Raw genomic sequence first — 14,321 nt, 5'->3', positions numbered from 1 at the left:
TTTCCAGGATCCTCAGATCTCCACAGCACATTTGGCTTCATACAGCTTTATGCACTTTGCTCTCAGGAACACACTGCCTGGCCTCCCAGACCTTCTTCTGAAATCTGGGCAGAAGTCTCCCTGTCCCCATGATTTTTGCATTCTGTGTGCATGTAAAACCAGCACCATGTGGATGTTGCCAAGTTCTGCTGTCAGCTGGAGCAGTAGCTGAACACTTTGCATCTTGCTGTTGTTTGCAGAACCTTCCAAGTGCCTGAGTGGCTGAGTGTGGTGAACTGAATCTAAGGGAATCAATTCCTTAAGCAGGCTTTCTCCAACAGAGTATGCTGGAGCTCTCTTATCAAAGCATAGTCTTTTAATTTTTCAATTTTGAACCTGTGAAAAGTGGATCCTGTACAGTTCCTCACATGCCCTTAAGCCAGTTTTCCTATTGTCCTGTTCCAAAGTACTTGCCTTCTTTTTAATGTTGATTTTTTCAGCAACAAAGCTCTCCCGTGTTTCATCTTTGCAGGACTCTATTGGTGCTTACTTTTTAGCCAAACTCAAAACTTTTAAAATCATTCAGCTGTGCCTTTTGCTCTTGATTCTCCAGATTGAACTAGCTAAAAGCCCCCAATAGTAGACACGAAAACACATGAATGTTGGACTGTCTTGAAATTTCCTCTGCCAGGTTAGTCTGCTGCGCTTAATCTGTCTTTCACAAAGCCTCCAGACATGAGCAAAATGCAGACAGCTTTTCTTCCAGAGCATAACATAACATGGCTTGGAGTCCAACTGCCAAGAAAGACCTTTTCTACTAAAACATCTTGAGCCAGGTCTTTATCAAGTGCATTACTGTCAACATTCTCATCATCTAAACTCTGCCCACAATATCCCATAAAGCTTGGCTTACAGCATTTTAGGGCTCTTTCTCCAGCTGGCATCTCCAAACCTTTCCAAACTCCTCATGCAATCCAGTTCCAAAGGCTTCTGAACCACATGGTCAGGTAACAAAGACCACAGCAAAGACCACATTTCTCTGGTACCAAAAGTCTGTCTTAGTGACTTCCTTTGTTGCTCGGACACAGTACCTGTTACACACAGCTTATATGAGAATAGATTTATTTCTGCTCAGAGTTTTTAGAAGTTTCAGTCCACATTCCAATAACTTCAAGGCAGGGCAAAATGGCAGAGGAGATGCAGTTCAGGTTGTGGTAGTCAGCAATGAGAGGAAGATCAAGGGAGGAATAACAGAGACATCTGCTTTTTTATTGTTTATATGTGAATGTTCCTGCTGAAATCTCATGTGATCATATGTTGGGCTTTTGGAGCTTGATTGGATCATGGGGTATGATACTCATCAGTGGATTAGTTCACTGATGCATTTATAGCTAAATGTGATATAGGGAGTTGAATCTGGTCAGAGGTGGGTCACGGGGGGCCTGGATCTCATTCTGCCATGCTACCTTGCCTTGAAGCCAACTCACTATGGATTGAAAGCTCTACAACCTGAGTCAAAATAAGCTTTCCTCTTTTAAGTTGTAGGTGTTGGGTACTGTGTCCCACCAATGAGGGAAGTAAGACAGATTTTGGTACCACAGATGTAGGGTTGTTGCTGTGTCTATACTTGACCATGTGGTTCAGAAGCCTTTGGAACTGGTTTGTGCGAGATGTTTGGAAAGGTTTGGGAATGCCAGCTGAAGAAGCAGCCTCGGAATGCAAAAAGCTGAGCTTGATGGGAGATTCTAGTTAAAGCTCAGAAGACCAGAATGCTGATAAAAAAGCATATAGAAAGCCTGAGCTCAGGAGACTTCAGTTGGGAACAAGAACTCTGTTGGTAGTTGTACTCCACGACATTTGTGTTATGCTCTGACAGAAAATTTTTCTATAATTTGCTCCTGTTCTGTGTCTTTGAGGGATACTGAGGTTAAGAACAGGGGACCAGTTAAACTGGTGGAGGAAATTTCAAGGCAGTCTAATGTTGAGATTGTGGCATATCTACTGTTGGGGGCTGATAGCTCGCTGTACTTAAGAATCAAGAGCAAGAGGCACAGCTTAATGATTTTAAGGTTTGAGTTTTACCAGAAAGGAATCCTTTTCTGGGGGCCTCTTGAGATGGAGCAAAACAGAACCTTTTTACTGAAAATATTAGCACTAAAAAGAAACCAAGAACTGTACAGCAGGACAATAGGAAAAATGGCTTGAGGCCCTCCCAGGAAAAAGCAAGATCCTTCCCTTCATTGGCTCAGGGGTGCAAGGCTGAAAGAATTTACTTGAAGAAAGCCCCAGGGTACTCTGTTGAAGAAGGGCTGCCTAGGGAGTTGATTTCTAGGGAATCAGTTTACCAAGCTCAGCCATCCTGGCACTCAAGAGGCCTTTGCGACCACCAGCAAGATACAAAAGGGCTCAGCTACTGCTCCAGCTTGCAGCAGACCTTGGTGTCATCCATGTGGTGCTGGTTTTAAAGCACGCAGAATACAAGAGTTGTGACAACAGGGAGGCTTCCACCCAGATTTCAGAAAGAGGCCTGGGAGGCCAGGCAGTATGTCCCTTAGAGCGCAGTCCATGAAGCTATGAGTGTGAAGCCAAAAGTGCTTTGGAGACCCCAGGATACTGGAAAAGTCAGGAACTTGGAATATCTGAGGAAAGCTGCAAGTAGTGCACAAAGCTGGACCAAGAGAGAAGCTGTGAGGGCTAAAACCACTGGCAGTGCTGTAGGGGCCAGGGCTGCCCCAGATGTTGGAGCTTACCTTTTGCCATGTCTTGCCTTGGGTCCTAGGCACAGAGCTACAGGGTTTAATGTTTTCCCTGCTGGAATTTGGTCTTGGTTTGGTCCTATTTCTTTCTATCCCCTGTTTTTCCCTTTTAGAATGGGAATGTTTCACTGATGCCTTTATATATTGGCACTGTTTAACTTCCTTTTGATTTTTACAGAGGCTCATAGCTAACAGTTTGCCTTAAATCTCAAAAGAGACTTTGGACTTGGACTTTTCAGTCCAAGAACTGTTGTACTGAATTGTTAAGTCTGGGTTACTTGTTAACTTTTAAGCCTTGGTAACTCTTAGAGATGGACTAAATGGACTTTTTGTGAAGAGATGCACTATTACAGATGATGCACAAGAGGCCACTTGAACACAGGCTTTTTGTGAGTAATAAAAGCTTTGTTATTGTCTGGGTACAAGCAGAGACTGAAATCAGAGAAAGATTTCAGCAGCTAGCTTGGAGGGAAATTAGGTTTTTATAAGGTTTTAGAAGGGGGCTATGATCTGGAGTGGAATGTTTATGATTGAGGGTCCAAGGATGCTCACCACAGGTGTGTATAAAATACTGGACTCTTCAGAGCTGGGAGATTATATATTTTGTCCTAAAGTTGCTTCATGGCCATCCGTTCTGTTTGTTAAGGGCAGCCTGTTTGCTGAGAATGGCATGTTTGCTGTGAAGGTTTCATTCAGCCCAGGCATGACATACACATGTAGAGGCCAGGGGCAGAATGTTATGGCTTATATCTATCTGATCCCCACAAGCCTCATGTGATCATTCATTGGGCTTTTGGGAACTTATTAGATCTTGAGGGCGTGATATTGGTCAGTGGATCAGTCCACTGGTGACTTTATTGCTAAATATGATGTTGGGAGTTGAAGCCTAGTTAGAGCCGGTGGATCACAGGGGATGTTGCTTGGAAGAGTATATCTCCTTTCCTCTCCTCATGATCTGGTTCTGTGTTTCCTGCTACCATGCCATGAATTGTTTCTCTATCATGTGTCCCTGCCTTGAAGGCAGCTGACTGTGGACTGAAACCTTACAGACTGTGAACTAAAACCTTTCCTCCTCAGAGCTGTGGATGTTCTTTGACCCAGGCCCTCTGATCAGGCTTTGCCTCTCAACCTTACATTTAGCTATAAACTCATCTGTGGACTAATTTACTGATTAGCATCATGCCCCACTGATCCAGTCACCTCCCAAAAGCCCAACCTGTGAGTGCATGAGGCCTTGGGAAGACATCTAGCTATAAAGCATAACAGTGGTGGTTGGGAAGCAGAACATGCAGGAAGAGCTGCAGTGTTATGTACTCCAAAGGTATCCCACCCAGCGACTCACCTGCTCTGAGCTCCACCTCCTAATAGTACATTTAGCTGTGAACATCAGTGGAGTCCACTGATTAGTATTTTGCCCCTGTGATCCACAAACCTCTTTAGTAGTCTCTAAATGTATTTGACAGTTAAGATTAACTGGCATAGCTGCATAATGTGATTGACTTAAAACCTTAAAACTTACCTAAGATAACATTTCAGAGTGACAGAACTTTTTTTTCCTGTCGTAGATTCTCATTTCTGATAGCTTTTGAGTTTAGATGTGTGTGTGTGTGTGTGTATTAGGTATATGTGTGTGTGTGTATATATATATATATATATATATATATATAAATAAAATTAGAGATTCTCCTAGATCTTTTTAAAAAGATTTTTATTTTTAATTAATCTTTAGCTGATAAATAAAACCTAAAAATTGTACATACTAATGGGGTGGCATGTGATGCTTTGATACATGCGTAACTTGTGTAATGTTTAAATCAAGTTAAGCATATTTATGTCCTCTAACGTTTTTTTCATAGAAAACACTCAAAATCTTTTCTTCAATCTCTTTAAAGGAAACAATACATTATTGTCATCTATAGTCACCCTACTGGGTCATAACACACTAGAACTTCTAACTATGCATCTATTAATCAACCTTTCCCCTTTGTTCCCTGCCCTGTACTCTTTCTTCTTAGCCCCTGGTGCTAACTATTCTATTCTTGCGGCACTTATTTTTCTGTGCTTGCCTTATTTCACTTACTATAATTATCTCCAGTTCAATTTGTGTTGTTGCAAATGATAGGGTTTTATTCTCATTTTGTGGGTTAATAGTATTCCTTTCAGATTTTCTTTCTGCATTAGTTGATGGACACTTTGGTTATTTTAATTTCTTGGCCATTGTGAATAGTACTGTATAATCACGGGAGTGTAGATTTCTCTTTGACATACTGATTTCCTTTGGATAATGATCAAACGGTAGTTCTATATTTTGAGAAAACTATACTGTTTTCAGTAATGGCTTTACTAATGTAGGGTCTCTTTAATAATGTGTAGTGGTTTCCTTTTCTTCAAATCCTCATTAGCACTTGTTATTTTTAATATTTTTGATAATAGCCATTCTTACTGGAATAAGGTGATACCTCATTGGGGTTTTGACTTGTGTTGTTTGATGATGAGTGATTGTGAGCATTTCTTCATATAATTGTTGACCATTTATATGTTTTTCAAAGAAATGTTTATTTAGTGTCCCAGAGGTTTCAGTGAGTTTATAGGCATTGTCATTAACTTCCAGAAAATTTTAAATATATTTATTTCTTCTGTGACCCATTGGTTGTTTAGGAGTGTACTGTTAATGATTTAGGTACTTCTGCCTTTTCTGTGATTTCTTTTGTCATTGATTTCTATTTTCATTGCACAGTGGTCTGATAGTACACATGGAATAGTTTCAATTCTTTCATACAGTGGTACCTCAGTTCACAAACCTGACTCTTTCCACGATTTTGGTCACAAATCAAGTTGGACAAGAACCAGATCAAATTCAGTGGTTAGATTGTATTGACTTTAAGGGAAAATTTAATTTGGTTCATATCTAGTTCTTATTCAGTTCAGTTTGTGACCAGAATTGTGGAGAGAACTAAGTTTGTGAACCAAGGTACCATTGTATTTAAGTAGGTTTTGTGGACTAGTATGTGGTTTGTTTTGGAAAAAGTACTGTGTGCTGCAGAAAAGAATGTATACTCTCTTGTAGTGGATTGGAATACTCTGTAGATATCTATTAAGTCCATATGTTCAAGTATGTGGTTTAGCTCTGATGTTTATTGATTTTTTTGTTTAGTTGATCTATCTTTTTATGAAAGTGGGGTATTAAGATCTCCCACTGAAACACTGTAGTTAAATAAAAAAATAACTAATAATAATAAATAATAATTTGGCATTCTTCACTCCCTCAGCCTCAGCTCCTAGCAACTATTAATCTACTTTATGTCACCTTGTATTTGACTACTTTAGCCACCTCATGTAAGTGAATCATAGTATTTATTTATCTTTCTGTTACTGGCTTATTTTACTTAGCTCAGTGTCCTTGGGGCTCTTTTTTGTCACATATTGCAGGATTGTGTTTCCTTTTTAAGGGTGAATAATATCCCACTTTATATAGACCATATTTTATGTATCCATTCATTTATTGTCGGACAGTTGGGTTGCTTGCACTTTTTGGCTCTTGTGAATAATGCTGCTATGAATATGGGAATGCAAATAACTTTTTGGGATCCCGATTTCAATTCTTTTAGATAAATACCTATGAATGGGACTGCTGGATCATATTGTAGTTCCTTTTATAATGTTTTTTTTGAGACAAGTCATTGCTGCGTCAACCTGGTATGTGCCACCATGCCTGGTTCCATTTTTAATTTTTTGAGAAAATCTCATAGTGTTTTTATTAATTCATATAAGCTTGTAATATGTAATAATTACATTCATTTTATATATCATTTATCTATCAATTGATATTATAATCATATCTTGATTATTTTTGAACTCCTTCCCACTCTTCTCTTTCCTGGTTAGCTTTCCCCATCTCCAGAAAATTAACCTCCCTGTTTCTTCTTTATTTTACTCTTTAAATTATTTTTATCTTAGTTTTCTAACATAAGAGAAACAATAGGAACTTTAACTCTGTCTGATTTATTTTACTTAATAATATGGTTTCAAGATCCATCCATTTTCATGCAAATGACTCAAATTCATCTCCCTTTGCAGCCCAGTGATACTCTTGTCTCTTTCTGTGTCTCTGTGTCTCTCTCTCTGTTTTAGTCTCTCTCTTCTCTCTATTCGTCTGTTGATAGGAACCTAGACTGTTTCCATAATTTAACTATTATGAATTTTGTTGCCAGAAACATGGGTATGCTTGTATCACTGTGGTCATATATCCTTTTTAAATTTTTATTTTTACTGGGCCGGGGATTTAGCTCAGCAGCATGAGGTCCTGAGTTCAATCCCCGGTACCAAAAAAAAAAAAATTTTTTTTTATTAATAAATGTTCACAATACATAATATATTCATCATGGGGGTTAGTATATGTACATAATACATCTTAACTTTTTAATGCCCCCTTTTCTTCTCCTTCCCCCCTCCTTCCATCTCTTGGTCTCCTTTACTTTTTTTTTTATTATGGTTAAAAGAAAGTCTTTATTAACGAAAGCCATTTCAGTTCTTTAAGTTCATCTTAATATTAAATAGGATGAGATGCTTAATAGCTGTAATTCAACACCTTATTCCAGTTTAGTCCTTTTCAATGAACTGTGAACCTGTTTATAGTTTAGTAGAAGCATTGGAAAGTGAAAATTTATAGATGTTTTATCATTAGATCAGAGTAAAAAAATCCAATGAAGGATGTGATAAAGGTTGGTTTAGAAATAATTTATCGATAGGCATTATACCTTTTTTAGAACAAGTATAATTTACACAAATTTACAAGTCTCTTTTTGTCAAATATTAATATGTACTTAGCACTTTTTTTTAGCTGAAATAGTATTTTAGTTGTAAAAACCATTTTGGGTTACAAAAAATAACAAACTTTATCAGAATTTAACATAATTTACAAATGTCCTAAGAATTCATAAGCCACATAATATTTTAAGTAGAAAAACACTAATTTTAAAAGTTTGGTACTGTTTCTGTGGTTTATATGTATTAACTGGTTCTTTAGAGGAAACCCAACTAAAATTTGATCATATTAAGCTCTGTAAAATAAAGGCAAAAGCTAATGACCTTCTAACAAAAATTGCATATAACACTTCCAAGTACCAAAGATATCATTTAGTGGTTAACTGCCCAGTACAAAATACTAAATAAAATACATTTTCTGGATTGTTTTCCACTTGTAGCCACTCTGCTATCCAAAAGAAGAATTTCCGATAAATAAAACCAGCGGTGCAGTTTATTTAGTGTAGACCATTCCATTTCCCCTGTTTGGTACTTAATTTTCTTCCCCAATGCCCCCACCCCCCCACCGTGGCACCATATTATTAAAAACATTAAGTAACTGAAATTTATGCTTCAGATCAAGACATCATTTGATTAATTTCAAATGATGTACAGCTCCTCATGTAAAAATGTTTTGTGGTCACAGTTATCTCAAAAAATAATTATATTGAAATAACTTGACATATCACTCCTTAGCAATTACAAAACCATGATTTTGACACACGGCAATTTATAAGTTAAGCAAATGTGACATGCTAAAAGATGTGAACAGCTGTTCTTCTGTTTAAGTGTTACGTGTTCAGTTCAAGAGTGCTGCAAAACTGTGGTAATGACTTTATTTTTTTAGTTAGCATAACCTGCCCATGGTATAGTGTGCTGTCATAAAGTACAAACCCAAGGAAGGTAATCCCTTTACTAAGTTACAAAACTTTTGGCAAACCAATGCTGTACTTTTTAATACAATAAAATATTATTTTTGTTGGAGTTATTATTACTTCAGTGGTAATTTTCACTCCAGAAATATCATTTAAGTACCAAATCAAAACACTGTGGTTTTTAGCAAAGCAAGTTATTTTATGCAAATACAAATTAATGTCTTTTGCAACTATGTAGTTCTTCTTTTTTTGGTACCGGGGATTGAGCTTGGGACTTGGTGCTTGCGAGGCAGGCGGCAGCTCCACTGAGCTAAATCCCTGGTCCCTAGTTGTGTTTTTTAATGAACAAATAAATATACTGTCAGCTTGGAGAGACCTGGGGGACCTGGTGCTGTGTACCAACTTTTTTTATCATTTCTCTGCAAATGCAGCCGCTGCCATGCTTCCTCTTGCCAAAGCTGCCAATTCTTCAATCTCGGCATTTAATTTATGTATTACCCATTCCATTGCTTCTTGGCCTTTATTAGCATTGGAAGATACTGTGCTTACCATCAGTCCTTCAAGGTAACTGCTGAGGCTGACTCCTTTCACCATGGTTATGGCTTCCTGAGTCAAAACGGTTTTTTCTGGGTCCTGAGGATGTGGTTTATATATAAGTCTCTCATCTACTGAAACCATATTTGTAAATGAAATATTAGTTGATTTAAGTTCCATTGTTTTCTCTGCAGGATAAACTACAGAATGTTCTTGCACATGTTTTGGTTCTTGCTGCACCAATAATAGACTTCACAATGGAATGCAGTCCCCACTCTGTGCTGAGAAGTCTGTGGCAGTGCCGCTTTCCAGAGGGATCTATATGTCTGTCCTGCACATGAGCTCCAACCACACTGGGGTTCATTGGGTTTGGGTATTTCTGCATCACAGCTGTTGTTACAGTTTCCCAGGGTGGTCAAATACGTGCTCCGAAGTCCAGATCTTCAAGGTGCCAGCAGCCTGCTCCATGTTCACTTCGCGCTAGGGGACAATGAGGAATCCTTTACTTTTTAAAAAGATCTGTCTCTGTGTTTCCTATTAGAGTAAAACCTTGGTTTGTATGCATAATTTGTTCCAGAAACATGCTTATAATGCAAAGCAAATGTCCCCATAAAAAATAATGGAAACTCAGAGGTTATGTTCCACAACCCAGAAATATTCATATAAAAATAATTACAATACTGAAATATAATACAAAATAATAAAATAAAAAATATAAAGCAATAGAAATCTATTTGTACTTGTGTTTGAAAACCTTTGTGGTTGGTGTGAGGAAGAGAAGAGAGAGGAGGGTTATTGTGTAGGATGACTTTCACTATCATTAACAGAATCACGGCTATCTATTGGGTCAATGGAATCTTTTTCTTTCTGTGGAACTTTAACAAGGAACCTGTCCAATGACACTTGCTTTTGCCTCCATTTTAGGATTTTGTGGAAATGTGACATTTCATTGTCATAAACAGATTCATTGCTCATTGCCACAGCTTTATTTGGGTGGTGCTTTTGTACAAAATTTTGCAATTTCCCACATTTTACATACCTTTCTAATCTCATTTGAAGTGAGAGTTTCCTCCATCTTTCTCCTCCCCCTGTGTAGACTTGATCTCCCTCTTGGGAGATCAACCTCTTGCTCTTGGGAGATGATCACCCACAATCCCACAGCAAGGGGGGCATGGATATGAGCACCATTGGCTCAATTGTGATCCTGTGATTTTCATACTACATACAACTTGCAAGACATCACTTGTTTATCAAGTTAAAATTTATTGGAAATGTTTGCTTGTCTTGAAGACTTGCAGAACAAGTTATTTGCAATCCAAGGTTTTACTCTTCCTATCTTTTATTTTGCTCTTTATTTATCCTTTGAGTTTCCCATAAAAGAGAAACCATATGATATTTAAACTAGCATGTCTTCTTTATTTCACTTAATATTATAGTACCAAGGTACATCTATTTTCCCACAAATGACTCAAAATTATCCTTTATAACAGAGTGTGTATAAATGCCACTTTTTTAATCCATTCATCTGTTGATGGGCATACAGGCCACTTCCAAGATATGCGTATTTTATTGTAATATTATGTCTTCAACTCATTTCGGAAGATACCCAGGAGGAGTATTGCTGGGTTGAGAGGAATGTCCATATTGATTTCTAGTAGTTGTTTTAGTTTACATTCCCACCAGCAGTGTAGAAAGATTCCTATTTCTCCACAGACTTCCCAGCATTTGTTGGTATTTGATTTCCTGATGGTAGCCATTCTTTCTGGAGTAAGAATAAGAAAGCCATTCTTTCTGGAATAAGCTACTCTTTCTGTAAGTAAGCCATTCTTTCTGGAGTACACCATTCTTTCTGGAGTCAGTGTTGTTTAACTTGCATTTCTCTACTGGCCAGATATATTAAACATTTTTTCATGTATTTATTGGCCATTTATTTTTCTGAGAAATATCCATTTCAGTCACCCATGTTTTGATTGTGTATTTTATTTTGGGATCCTAATTTTTTTCAGTTCTGTATATATTTTAATATTAGCCCTCTGTCCAAGGAATAGCTGGCATAATTTTCCTTCCCCTTCTGTAGGTTGTCTCTTCACTTTGTTGGTTCTTTCTTTTGCTGTTCAGAAGATTTTCAATTTAATCCTGTGTGTTGATTGATGTTATTTCTTGTGGAGTTGTAGTTCTGGTCAGATAGCTCTTGCCTATGCCTGTGTCTTAAAAAGTTTTTCCTATTGTCTGACAGATTGTTTCCATTTTAATATTTAGATCTTAGATGAACTTTGATTTTAATTTAGAAAATTGTGAGAGATATGAGTTTACATTTAATGTTCTTCATGTGGATAGCTAATTGTCTCAGTAGTATTTCTTACAGATGCTACTTTTCTTTCAGCATATGCTTTTGCCCCTTTTCTTAAAGGCCAGATGGTTGAATGTGCCTGAGGTTGTTTCCACTTCCTTTATTCTATTCCCTTTGATCCACATGTCTGTTTTTGTGCCAGTACCATTTTATTTTTTCACTATAGTTTTGTAATATAACTTGATAGTCAGGATTGTGATACCTGCTGCTTTGCTCTTATTGCCCAGGATTGTTTTTGCTATTCTGAGACTCTTCTGAGTCCATATGAATTTTAGGATTGTTCTTTTTTTGGTTCTGTGAGGAATGCTATTGGTATTTTGATTAAGATTGCATTAAATCTATATGTCAGTTTTGGAAGTGTGGCTATTTTCACAATTTTAGTTCTGCCTATTCAGGAACAGGGGTTATCTATCCGTTTTTTGATGTCAACTTTCATCACCTTCAGAGTACTGTAGTTTTAGAAAACCTTTAAGATAGAGGAAAAGCATGAATTTGGAACAAATTGAGTTTGACAACTGAGGTACCTCAGTTCATAAACTTAAATTTGTTCCACAATTCTGGGAAAGATAGCCATGTTTATATTCGAGCAAGAAAGGTAGCCGCAGTTGTGTGTGTCACTTGATGCAGAGTTCACAATCAAAAACAAAATTTTGCCAAATGCTCCTGTTTTTGAATCAAGTTTTTCACAAACAAGTTTTTGTGAACCAACGTACCACTGTGATTTAATTGATTGAGGACATTAGCGTAGTAGGACAGTGCAACTGAAGACACAAAAGACCTAGAGAATTGCTTCAGAAAGTAGCACAAATAATAGCATAAATGTTTTAAGTGAAGGGGAGTATTTTGAGTGGCATTGGACAATGTCTTTTTGTAATAGAATTTTTTATTTAGACATGCCACATTTTTCTCTTGCAACTCATATTTTCAGGTGTTTTCCTTTATCTTCTAGCAGATAATTATTTTTTATATCTAAGTCTTTTGATTCATTTTGATTTGAATTTAGTAAAGAGTAAAAGATATGATTTGGATTTATTCATATGAATGACCAGTTTTCCAAGAACCATTTGTTAAAGAAGCTATTTTTTGTCCATTGTTATTGGCCACTTTTTCAAAATTGAGATGACTGAAGGTGCTTGAGTGATTGCTGTCACTGACACTCAGGGTGAGTTTTCTGTCTTCAGTAAATCCCTTCAGCCACACCCAGAAATATGCTGATCCGGTTTAGTTGGGTATTTTTTACTCAAGTTGACACAAACTGTCAAACCTGTCAACTTGACAAGCAGACACATTTCCTTAAACCACAGTCTCCTGATCTTAAGACAAGTTCATAATTATGCCTAACATGTTACGACTATCCTGCGTACAAATGGAAATGAATTAAATCCCTCTGAGAATAGAAGGAAAGTTTTCTTTGGATGATACTCTTTTAGCATTTCATAACCTGAGCATTATTAAATAGCTTTAGCAATATTGAAGAACGAACATGAAATCTGCATATTACATAGCAAGCATATTAGGAGAGAACTATTACAATTAAAATCCTCATGTCTATAACTGATCACAGGGTCATAGTTGGTATTTCGGAGTACCTTCTACTATCCATTTTGTATTCACTTGGTCTTCTGCAAGCACTCAGCAGGTCTTGGTTCTTCCCTGGTGGGGTGGCTCATGCCTTCATTCCTGAAGGTTTTGGACCACTTGTCTTCCTGCCTAGATTGGGTTGTTGTAGTTTCTCATTGACCATAATATTAGCATGGTAACACTGTCTCATGCACTCCAAGTATATTCTTCCTTTCCTCCATTGTGGAGTAATAGTTCAATTTTCCCTTGATAATCTAGGTCAGTTACCCCTGTCAACACTCTAACTCCCTTTTAAACTTGTTTACTCAGAGGCATGAGGAGACCAAAATGTCTAAGGGAAGTCTTAGCTTCCAATTTAATGATATCATTGTTGTGCTTCCAGGAACAAGTCTTTCCTCCTCTGGAACTATGACTTGTAAGTCAGCAAACCATAAGGTTGTGGGAATAGGAACCAAAAATTTTGCTAGTGGATCACTAGGGGTAATAGTGATACCATCCCTGCTTCCACCCCTTGATTCCTGGACCCATGAATCCTGGCTATGAGAGACACAGGACCATATAGTGGATGCTGATTCAAAGCATATACAGCCTTTTGAAGGACATTGCCCCAACCCAGCAAGCTGTTACCACTTAGCTGGTTCTGTAACTATTATCTTCAAAAGACCATTCTACATTTCTATCTAGCTACTTCTAGATGGTGAGGAACATGGTAAGCCAAGTGAATTCCATGAATGTGAGTCCATTGCCCCAGTTTTTTGGCTGTAAAATGTGTTTCTTGGTCAGAGGCAATGCTGTGTGGAATTCTGTGATGATGGATAAGGCATTCTGTGAGTCCACAGGTGGTAGTTTTGGCAGAAGCACTACATGCAGGGAAGGCAAATCTATATCCAGAATAAGTGTCTATGATAATAAGACAAAACACAGTCCTTTCTGTGGTATAAACAGTACAATATAATCAACCTGCCACCGTGTCACTGGCTGATCACCCTGCGCAGTGGTGAGATATCAGGAATTCATTGTTGGGCTCTGCTGCAAACATATTGGGCATTCAGCAGTGACTAGAGCCAGATCAGTCTTGATGGTTGGGAGTCCATGTTGCTGAGACCATGCATAACCTCTATCCCTGCCACCATGGCCTCTCAGTTCGTGAGCCTATTGGGTACCAACAAATATTGCTGAAGAGTTTGACTGTTATTTATAGAATGAGTCATCCTATCCACTTGATTGTTAATGTCCTCTTTTGCTGAGGACACTTTTTGGTGAACATTTACATCTGGTACAAATATTTTTATATCCTTTGCCCATATGGAGAGGTCTGTCCACATACCTCTTCCCCAAATATCTTTGTCACCAATTTTCCAGTCATGTTCCTTCCAGCTTCCTGTCCATCTAGCCAGACCATTAGCTATAGCCCATAATTCGATATATGGTATAGTCACACAT

General features: G+C 37.7%; 1 protein-coding gene and 1 pseudogene across 3 annotated transcripts in view; one reads left to right on the top strand and one right to left on the bottom strand.

Annotated features, from left to right (window-relative positions):
- The window catches only part of Chm (CHM Rab escort protein), a 251,328-nt gene that overhangs the window by 28,787 nt on the left and 208,220 nt on the right, over nt 1-14,321 (top strand). The gene's annotated exons all lie outside the window — the stretch shown is intronic.
- Nucleotides 8,825-9,347, bottom strand: LOC101696984 (PRELI domain containing protein 3B pseudogene; annotated as a pseudogene).

The sequence above is a fragment of the Heterocephalus glaber genome, unplaced genomic scaffold, assembly GCF_053883595.1.
Source record: "Heterocephalus glaber isolate CG9 unplaced genomic scaffold, H.glaber_assembly_v1.0 deba00001613, whole genome shotgun sequence".
Classification (NCBI taxonomy): domain Eukaryota; kingdom Metazoa; phylum Chordata; class Mammalia; order Rodentia; family Bathyergidae; genus Heterocephalus; species Heterocephalus glaber.
The sequence above is the reverse complement of the archived record's forward strand: the minus strand, read 5'-3'. Positions and strand labels throughout refer to the sequence as shown.